Below are 10,526 nucleotides of genomic sequence, written 5' to 3'. Positions count from 1 at the left end.
AGATCCTCACTCTGCCCGTTTTGCTTTATAAATGCATTCATGATGCAGGACCAAAGTCATAGCGAAAGGTTTAGGCTTGTAGAGAAACCTGTAAACACCATTCCTCATTAAGATAGGAGGGAGCGTTGGGAGAATGCAGAGTTTACATGCCCCGGGCAATCTGTCTCCGCCTGCTACAGGCTTCTATACGGGTAGCTGTGCATGCATACATGTGTGTCTGTGTGTCTTAGTGATGGGTGTGTGTTGTCGATATCTATATATCTCTTGCTGTTTTTTTCTGGGTTTTGCTGTGTCTTGCTTTTTCCCCCTCTGTCTTTCTCTCGCTGTCTTTCTCTCAACCTAATTGTTGAATGCCGTAATGTGAGGTGACTGGCAGATTATTCCTCTCTGTCTAGCTGTCCTTTCTAAAATGGAAATGGAATCAAACACAGTCCATACTCCAACAATCAAAATCATGTTAGGAAATCCATGTTTTGGCTTTGCTGAAAGGGAATTGACAGAAGTTAAAAACAACAAGTATTGCAACAAGCCCCCTCCCCCCCCAACACACACACACATGCACACACACACACACACACACACTCCTATGTCGTTGGGAGACAGTGGCGAGACTTGAGGAAGATTCACTCACCAAATATGGACGAGTTATGTGCTCTAACCATTACACACAAAAGTGTTTCACCATCACTGTCCTCCCCTATTCACACAAACAAACAAACACACACCCACACACACAAGCACAGACACATACACACAGGCATGCATGCACACACAGGCAGACAGTCGAAACATTTCTTAAAGCGGACTGCAAATGGAGCAAATAAATAACAGCGAAACACCAGTTCCGGTTTATTCCTAACCTGAATAGAATGTACCCACAAACAACCGTGGCTAATGGTAATTCAGCAGAGAGAAGGCTCTTTCAAGGGAGACAGATTTATTTGCAGACAGAAGGGAGAGAACATTCAACGAAAGACAGACAAAGAGAGAATTTGGAGAACTTTTGTCCGTTTCAGAGAAAAGACGTTACAAAAGATGTAGGTCTATACAACACACCAGACCCTACTCCTGTATGGATGAGGCGGGCTGTTCAGGGCAGAAGTTATTACTTATTACTTCCTGAAACATAATCATGACGCAATGTTGATACAGAAGCCGTATAACCCTATCAGGAGGTATTTGGGGAACACGTTCCAAGACGGAGGAACGTGCGACCCGAAACGACAGTCTCAATCCCCCCTCTTCCCAAATACGATCGCTGCTCCCTCTCTCTGATGCATCATCGTCGTGGTAATTGCTCGTAATGCAGTTTTGGGGAAATGGCAGGGCAATTAATGGAGTGAGATTAAACGGATGGTACACTAGAGGGGAGAGAATGCGAGGAGACGGGTGATGGAGGACAGAGCTGGGGGGGCTCCAGGAGACTTGGGTCTGGAGAACTTGCTCACAAGGCTACCCGGATGGAGAACGAATCTTAATGAGATAGAAATGAAGAAATGAGACGTGTTTTTTGGGGGGAGGAGAGGATGGGCCGGAGCGAGGGTGGATACCCCATGACTGAACAGAGTATCATTCAATCTGAACTGGCACATGATGTACAATTATTTTTTACAGACACATCTGCTGATGACCTGTCCACAGACATCGTCGTTATTTCGAATGGAATCTTTGAAGCAAAATGGACAAGTAAATCCAGCCTAGATGTGTACCTACCTTACCTAGTTGTGGAAACGCTTTGTCCGTCAGGCTTTAATACTTTCATGGCTGTACCTCATTATGCATGCAGTGTTGAACCAAGCCAACTGATAATCAAGCTGTATCAAATATTCATTCAGAAATGTTCCTTTTCTCAAGGCTACAGACCGGAGTTAGATCAACAGAGACACATGAAAGTGGAATGGAACATGTAGCCTCGCCAGAAAGCTGTAGGTCTTGTAGATAATGCAGTCGCTTTGCCTGGGAAACCAATACTGCTTAGCTACCTTCCCTGTTACACGAGCAAGAGTGAGACCACATCTTTGACTGTGTTTAGGCCAGGGGCAGTCCCTACTCAGTCCTTTTCTGAGATTGATAAGACTACAGGGAGAGATAGCTCTGTTCTGTTCAGCCCCACGCCTGGTCTAAGGACCCAAAATGCAGTTAAATAGTGCAGGGGAATCGTTAGTTGTTTCAATACCACTGCAGTGGCCCAGGAACTGTGGGCAACAATGAGCCTGAGAAACCTATCACTCCCTCTCCCCTCTTTTCCTCTTTCCCTCCTCTCTCGTTCCCCATGTCTTTCTCTGTGTCTGTCCTTCTGTTTTCATCTGTTCCCTCTTACTTATTGTCTCTGCCTTTCTCTCTCTCCTTCCCACTTTCTCTCTCTATCACATGCACACACACGCACACACTATAGCACTCTAAGTCAATCTTACTTTGCACGCCCAATCCACCATGGGGCTGAAATGATGTCCTAGCTGTGTCTGCTTTGTCTTCCAGGAGGTAATTAGCAGCTATTGTTGTTTTTCAGCTAATCACAAATCTCACATACCAACTACGGTCATTATCGTAGCATCAGACAAAAGACAAGACTGGCTCAGGGACGAGGGGACACGTGTGTGTGTGTTATATGTGATTCATGTTATTAATGAGCCTCTGATCTAATCAAAACAAGGAAAATGATAAGATCACATTCAATCATTTGCATAGGATGTTATGAACTATGAGATCTGCATCTTTCATTTGACCATTTAATCTCCAGGCTAACTGGAAAATGTCTGAGTCTGATGCTAAAAACCCAACATTCAAACCCATTCAACTAAGCACCGATGCCGTATGGTTTTCAAATAGCATCACAGTGTTTATTATAACCTATGAAGTGCAAAATCTCAGGATTTAGCATATGAACAAATGTATTTAATAGGGTTAACCAAACCAGGCATGGCTAAGCCAGTTGAGTTTGGGTAGAACTCACTGAAGTGGGGATGATAAGCATTAGCTCCAGCAGCCAGCTAAAATTGGACACACAAACAAACAGAAGTGAGATGAGCATAATCTAGGATTTTCGAGGAGAAGATTGCGGGGGCCTCCTACTCATCCGTCCAGTCTCCCTCCATCATCATCTGTCTCTATTCTTGTTTCCTGGCTATCTCCCACCATTTGGATCAGTCCCCATATCAAGTGGACATGATCCATTTGAAGAAGAGAAAGCGAGCGGAGACTAGGAGCTGCGTGCGATTTTTCTTTACCCCCCAACTGGCCATGATTGTCTTTGATTTGCTTTCTAACGTCGTCATTGACGCCAAAAATCAACCCAATCAGATGCTATGACAGGGATCTGACAGGTCTGCCTGGCTAACCCTGGCATTAGCACAGTAGCATGTGCCACTCGATGCTTGAATAACAACATCCCGTCAGTCAGGAGTAAAACTTGGCGCCATAGCTCAGAGTAGCGTCCCTGGCTGACTGTTGCAGCGCCTTGCCTTGCTCGAATCGAAAAAACGACTTCATCCACAGCTATTTGTTTTAGCCAAATATTATGGAAGGCCTTCAATATTGACTGGCTAATACCATCCAATCACACCTGTGTATTATTAATGAGATTTACCAGCTCAGGGATAGCCCAGTGTGCAATCCATGATGATGGTATGTCAGCTATCATTCTGTACAAACAGAGAGGAGGACACACACCCCCCCCCCCCCCCCCTCAGGACGAAATGACCCGATGGAAACTCTATGCATCTTTAATGAGCAAATGTTTGAGTCCTTTTCTAATTTGCCACTTTTTCTAAATGAAACCTCGACTCAAACACATACGTTGATAACATAGTTAAGACCGAATATTGTTGGAATGGAGGCTGGCTTGGGTCGGTAACTATTTCAGTTTCGTTAATATGGAATTTGATGAATGAATAAATCCTGGTTTTGTAATTGACGAATGTAACAATTATCTATCATCCATCCGATTCAAACCACTGGATTTCTTAGATAGACCGAGGCTTTAAAGTTTGTGTGGAGTATGGTTGGAACACACAAGTCTTAAAAGTGGAGCGCTGAGAATGCGCTACTGATTCAGAACTCTGGAGATCTGTGTTTCACCATCCACTTGCAAGGTTTTTCCACACGTACGCTTGCAGCATACTTGTGTTCAGCCTGTGGTCTGCTCCTCTCTGTCACCCACCGTCTCTCAGGAAGAGGGGATCCATCTCTGAATGGTTCCACCTCCCAAGGTTCCTTTAATGTTTTCTTTGGAAGTTGGAAGCCTTGTCTTATTCAGAGGAGGCTTGCTTAGGTGCAGTTCTATGGGCATATGTGAATCCCTCTGTGACACTGCTTGCAAAAAAGACAATATTTTACTAATTCAATTGGATTGGTTCATCATTTTTACGTGTGTGTGTGTGTGTGTGTGTTTGACACGCGTGTGTCAGTAACTCTGGGGTAACGGGAGGAAGAGAGTGGTAGGGTTATTACATAAAACAGTCAAGGTCTCCAAGATGCAATAAGGCCAACTTGGACAAAGGTCATGAGATCATGACTACACATTCTCTCTCTTTTCTCGGACACACACACTCCAACAGTCTCCCACGCTCTCCTTCACTCTTCACTCAAACTCTTTCCCATCTCTCTTTCTTTTCTTCATGTTATCCATTTCAGCTCTCTGTCCCCCGTGTCCCCCCCCCCCCTCCCCTGGTGAGGTGGCCCAGCGTACGCCATCCAGGGGTCTCTCCGGTCCCATTTCTCATTCCACCTCTGGAGTAGATGACTAAATGGAAATAACCACGGGGTGCAGGAGGGTCACCAGGACCAGCTCTCTTTCCCTTTCTAAGACCTCCAAAGACCCCCGGAGACTCTCTCCCATGCCCCACGGGGGAACAGCCAGACCTCCCCTCCGCCCTCCGAGTCCCCCCCCCCCCCCCCCCCCCCCCCCCCCCCCCCCCCCCGACCCCCGACGCCACAGCTTCGCCTGGCTTGGTCCGACTCGGCGTCTCCCTCCCGTCTGCCCGGGCCGATACCCGGGGCCTGACAGGATCATTATCGTCTCCCCGCGGGCCTCTGTGGAGAAATGTGAGCGAATTGCCGTGCAATTTTCACTTTGCCTTTTGCTGAGAGCTCACCCTTGCAAACATGTAAATGTAATCTCCTTGGTGATTTTGTTCCCGCTCATGTGAGACTGGCAGAGCTCCGCTGTAAGAGTCCCAGAATCAGCTTGAAGAGGAATGATTCTCATTTCTCCATTCAATCACATGCGCTGGGGGGCTGGGGGGTGCCAGTGTGTGTGTGTGTGTGTGTGTGTGTGTGTGTGTGCGTGTGTCTGTCTGTATGAATGTGTGAGTAGGGATGACACACTCCTAATCCAATACCAGTCACTTTTGGAAGCCTCAGTTATACATAATCATACACAGTTAAAGTGGTAAACTACTATAACCCCCCCCCCAAAAAAAAAACTGGTGGACACCACTCCAGCACCTCTCCCAACAACTCATCGCAGTTCCAATATTGCCGTGTACGAACGTACCTATTTACACCCGCGTACACGTTCTCGCTAACACAGATATTCATAATTTTACAGCCCTCCTCTTTCTGACACGGTAGTGGCTTATCATGGGCCGAGAGCAAAATTGATGGAGCATTTACAGCCCCTCCTTGCCCCTCCCTCATTGGATTGCAATCGCAAAAAAGGTGCTTTTAATTAGATGAAGCTTGACTGGTTTAAACATACATTTTACAGCTGCGTCCAGGAACGGGCCGCCATGTCGTAAATATTTGTCCATCGACATGAATGGAACGAGAGATTAAAGAGGAGGAATGCTTTCCGGGGGAGCTGAGAGAGACTGCCGAATGAACTCAGGGCCATAATGTATCCTTGGAGTGTAAATCGTCGGGGCATGCACCAGCCCTGACACACGTGTTAGTAGCGTGTTGAGGATGGGGGGGGGTGGGGGGGTCTATACGGGGTCAATGTATATGCCACTAAGGCGGATTTACAGTCGTCTGTCACACAGGAAAATAGATAATTCTGTTTTAGTGCTTGGGACTCTTTCAGATTCATTACGGCACTAATTCATACTTGGTCATGTGTAATTACACTGATAAGAGGAAATTGAACACATTACGGGTGCATCTGAGACCTAAACGGACGTCATTAAATGTTTCTTCCTCTGCTTATTTGTTTTGTGTGTCAGTCCTCGGCCAATTATCATTTGCAAATACAGTGAAATACTTAGGTCAACTTGGTTTGTCTTAGCTTATCAATGAATTAAAAAGTGCTATAGGTGAGGGAAATTGAACCCAGGATGGTAACTTCCTGAAATGATCATGTCATTATGAGGACCTCTGTGATTCACTCAGGTGTGCTCATCCGGTGTCTGCTGTCTGCAATGTACCAAGTTTGAGGTATTTGGGTACTAATATAATCGGACAACTTTTCCAAAGAGCATCGAAAATCAACCTTGAGCTTTAACTGTCCTTTAGATGATGACGTACATCAGGCACAAGCACACACTCTCCCACGTTCCCATCGGCCTCTGTCCCCGCCGAAGAGGTTGACCAACCCCCCCCCCGTGTCGCGCTCTCTCATCTGGCGCCACAGCTTTGCCGAGCCCTCGGAAGTTTGACCCCACTCTTGTGAGTGGGGTCTGTTACAGGAGGTGGTGATAGCCTTGATATTCATCAAGGATGCAGACAGAGAGAGGTCAGGAGGTGACTTATAGCCCAAGCATTTCACAAGGAAAGAGCTTGAAACTGCTAAACTACTAAAAGTCTTTAAATATCTTTAAACTGATTTTTGAACACATAAAGAACAATCGATGATTTCGAGAAATCATTGGGACTCATCAAGATTCTGCTACCATAAACCCCTGAAGGAGCCGGAAAGGGTTCAATGCTGAGAGTAATCTGTAGTAACAGGATTCTCGTAAAGGTTCTAAATGACCCCAAACGTTTGAGGAATAAGCGGTAGGTTGGTTCATTTGATGGTTCATTTAATATATCATAATGATAATTGTATTGCAATTTACACTACTCATTTATTTATTGACATTCCTACACAAACATATTATAAAGCATGAGGTATGTGACTGAGGGCATGAAGCAGAATCTGTGATTAGGATATTAAGACATGAGCCAAAGAACGAGCAGCTGGGTAAACACCACATCATGAAAAATCACCTTTTAAATGAATATTTCATGGGTGGACCTGCGTATGCATTTTCAGCCGGAAATCCATTATTCAATAAGAGCATACGACTTGAGACCGGAGTTCAATTTTACATGGTCCTACAATAGAAACGGGAACCTTTGATGAAGTCTATGATTAAAACAAACGGTCAAATAAGTTTGAGGCCCATTTTAAGGGGGAGCCCTTTTTAAAAGAGTTTAGGAATAAAAATCCTACTGGTAACAACCCAGGGGTTGCTCTGAGAATCTGCATGGAAGCTGGATCATATTTGACAACAGACAAACTACTATGTTGATGAAGAGGAACATATCTAATGAATGAAATGCACTGTGTACATTATAAATAAACAGAATTATGCAATCTATGTATTGGACGCATTCATATTCCATTCCAGAAAGTTAAAGCAGTCTTAATACACAGCAAAGTACAACGTATTTTGTGCAATTCCAAAAAACACCCAAGAAACCATTAACTAGAATGAACAGTATGTACTGATGCAGACTCTTGACAACTTCCATTCATTATCAGTGTTTACTGCCTCAACAGCATTGTTGGAAGTTGTTCTGTGGCTGACAGTTTGGAAATGTTCTGGAATGTTGTGAGGTTTGAGAGAGAGCATGAGAGTGAGAGCAAGACAGCGAGAAAAGAGGTGAGAGAGAGAGAGAGAGAGAGAGAGGAGAGAGAGAGAGAGAGAGAGAGAAAGAGAGAGAGAGAGGGGGAGAGAGATGTGGGAATAAATCATGGTTGTAGTGCTTTGGTCAGCTCACCTGTCCCCCAGAGCTATATACCCTACCTGACCCTCATCTTTTCCTGCACCTGTTCTCCTCACTCTCCAAGTTCTCGACAATTTCTTATTTTTCAGTCTCATTGGCTCCATTTTTTATCCTCTGTCCTCTTTCCAACTCTTTTTTTTCAGTCTCATTAGGATCCGTTTTTGTAATTCGGGCAGGGAGTCATTTTGTTGTGTCTTACATCAACAGTCACAATCGTTTTTTTTTTTTTTGCGCTCTCTCCACCCCCTCACTCTGTTGGGAATTCCTAAATGCGCGTCGTCCTCTGTGAAAAAGGGCGCCGTCCTCTCCGAACGTAAGTACTTTCACGCCGAGTGTCTTCCCCCGATGCCTTCCGGAAGACTCCTCCGGACTCTCCCTCGTTCTCCCCCCCCCCCCCCTCAGCTCTCCTCCTTGGCGATGCGTCCCGGTCTTGCTCAGTACCGTGTTGAGCTCGTGGAGAAAACTGGGGGCATGGCCACCCTCTCCGCCCAGCATGGGCCTCCTGGCCCCGGGCTTAGGGGACAGGGGCAGGGGCCCGGGCCTGGGGGGAGGGACGGGAGGAGGGGCAGAGTGGCAGGGCTGGCACGGAGGCTCTCCTCAGGCCTGCGGTCAGGGATCCTGAGCTGGTCCTTTGGTTTCAGGCAGTCAGACAGGAGGGTGGCCTTGAACAGGGGCACTGCCCCCCCACACCAGGAAGGGGCCCACCGTCACTGGGGTTGAGGTTAAGGGGAAAACACTTTTTCTGGCGGCTGGAAAGCAGAGAGTGAAGAGTGTATTCCAATCATTCAAAAATCTATGTGACAACATATAGTTACTCATAAATCCCCTTAATCCTGTGTATGCTTGTCTGCCCTACAACAGCATTTTAGTGTACATCTGCTCATTCACTGTGTAGCGACCAACACTATACTCTGAAGTACATACTTGCTTGGGGATGTTGTTCTTGGTTTTCTGGCCACCAGCTCCAGCTCTACCAATAGTGGCTTTATGACCTACAGGGGTTTTGTGGTCGGTGTTCCTCGACCACAGGTCTGCTCCATGCTGAAAATCAATCCATTACAAGTCAGATGTGAGGGAACAAGGGAAAATAACCTGAACCCTTAACACCTAAACTATCACTGAGTTTCAAATCTGCCATGACCAATTCCATCCAGTTGTTGGCTTGTATCATGTTCGCCTGGCTGTATCAGGTATCACTGAAGCCTCTCCAACCAGCCAGGCCAGACAGCAGAGTGTGTGTGTGGGTCTCAAGGTCGTGACCCTGTTGTGTGAAACAGCCCAAGCTCTACCTTGCCTTTAACTTCCCTGTCCTTTTCCTGCTCGACCCCCCTTCAACCTGTGAACACGCTGCTCCTCACTAACACACCCTTATTTCATCAGCGGTAGAAACATGTTCTTGCACCTTTCCTAAACCCACGTCCTCCCCCCTATGCCGTACTAAGTCAGTTCCATGGAAACCCTGTCCTAGCAAATGCCTGCTAACAGGTAAGAGGAGGAATATTGAAGTGTTCTCTTTCCATGTCCTTATTATCTCTCGATTTCTCTCTCTGGCTCTCTCTGCTTAGGCTTTTACGGCTTCTATCCTCTCTCTCTCCTCTCTCTCTCTCTCTCTCTCTCTCTCTCTCTCTCTCTCTCTCTCTCTCTCTCTCTCTCTCTCTCTCTCTCTCACTCTCTCTCTTCACTTCTCACCATACAGTACACTCTAATCGCTAACCCTTTCAGTCTTTTCCTTATTAACCATCCCTCTTTCTCCCTGCTCTGTCACTTGCTCTCTCTTTCTCTCTCTTGCGCTCTCTCTTTCTCTTCGCTCTCTTTTCTCCTTCCCTCTCCTCCTACAAGCCCTGCGCTGAAACCTATGGTCCTGATGCTAGGCGGCACTGAGGAGAAAGTCTAGTATTTTGCAGCTCGCTACTATTAGTGGTTTGGAGCTAACCACTATTTAGTGGTTGGGGAGCTGAATAAGAGAGGTGGAAGCTTCGGATGGGCATGGAAGAGTTACAGCTCCCCCTTAAATAAACACCTTAAAAAACTTTCGGTAAGTAAGCACATTCAGCAAGCACGTCGGCCAAACATCGTCCTACCATTTAGATCCATCTCCCTCTTAAAAGTATTGCTCTTTTTCCTACTCACAGACCTAATGCACTGAGAGCTTTTACAGTAAGTGCTAGCAGTAAACAACTAGAACACGTGATGTGACGCTGGCGCGTGGCGGAGCAAACGGTTAACATCAGAGGTTCTCAAATGACACCTCTGGCAAACCCTACTCTGTTAAGTCTAGATGATGGCTGTTGATAGATAAAAGTTTCAAGCTACTGTAGGTCTTAATTATTCAAATGAATCATACAGTAATTTGCAGGTGAATGATGTATTCTCTTTGCATTTCAGTTTTTTCTTTCAAGCGGGGGAGAACACCCTAGCTCACGAGAACAAGAATTTAGAGAAGAAAATCGAGGGGTTTGAGGAAGAAACAAAGACGAGGACTGCGAGGAGAGGACGGATCAGAGAGAGAGAGAGAGAGAGAGAGAGAGAGAGGGACAGGACGCGAGACAAAGAGACTTCCTCCTGCACGTCTGAATGCTTTTGTCTACATTATTGAA

At 46.1% G+C, this 10,526-nt stretch overlaps 1 long non-coding RNA gene across 1 annotated transcript; it reads right to left on the bottom strand.

Moving 5' to 3' along the window:
• Positions 1-8,010: 8,010 nt before the first annotated feature.
• LOC124487816 lies at positions 8,011-9,537 on the bottom strand. The gene is made up of 2 exons (XR_006958547.1): positions 8,854-9,537; positions 8,011-8,678 (listed from the first exon to the last, which is right to left on the bottom strand). It is a non-coding gene; the product is annotated as an uncharacterized LOC124487816 (long non-coding RNA).
• Positions 9,538-10,526: the final 989 nt, after the last annotated feature.

The sequence above is a fragment of the Hypomesus transpacificus genome, unplaced genomic scaffold, assembly GCF_021917145.1.
Source record: "Hypomesus transpacificus isolate Combined female unplaced genomic scaffold, fHypTra1 scaffold_101, whole genome shotgun sequence".
In the NCBI taxonomy this organism is placed as follows: Eukaryota; Metazoa; Chordata; class Actinopteri; order Osmeriformes; family Osmeridae; genus Hypomesus; species Hypomesus transpacificus.
Note: the sequence above shows the minus strand (reverse complement) of the source record. Positions and strands in the feature narration are given on the sequence as shown.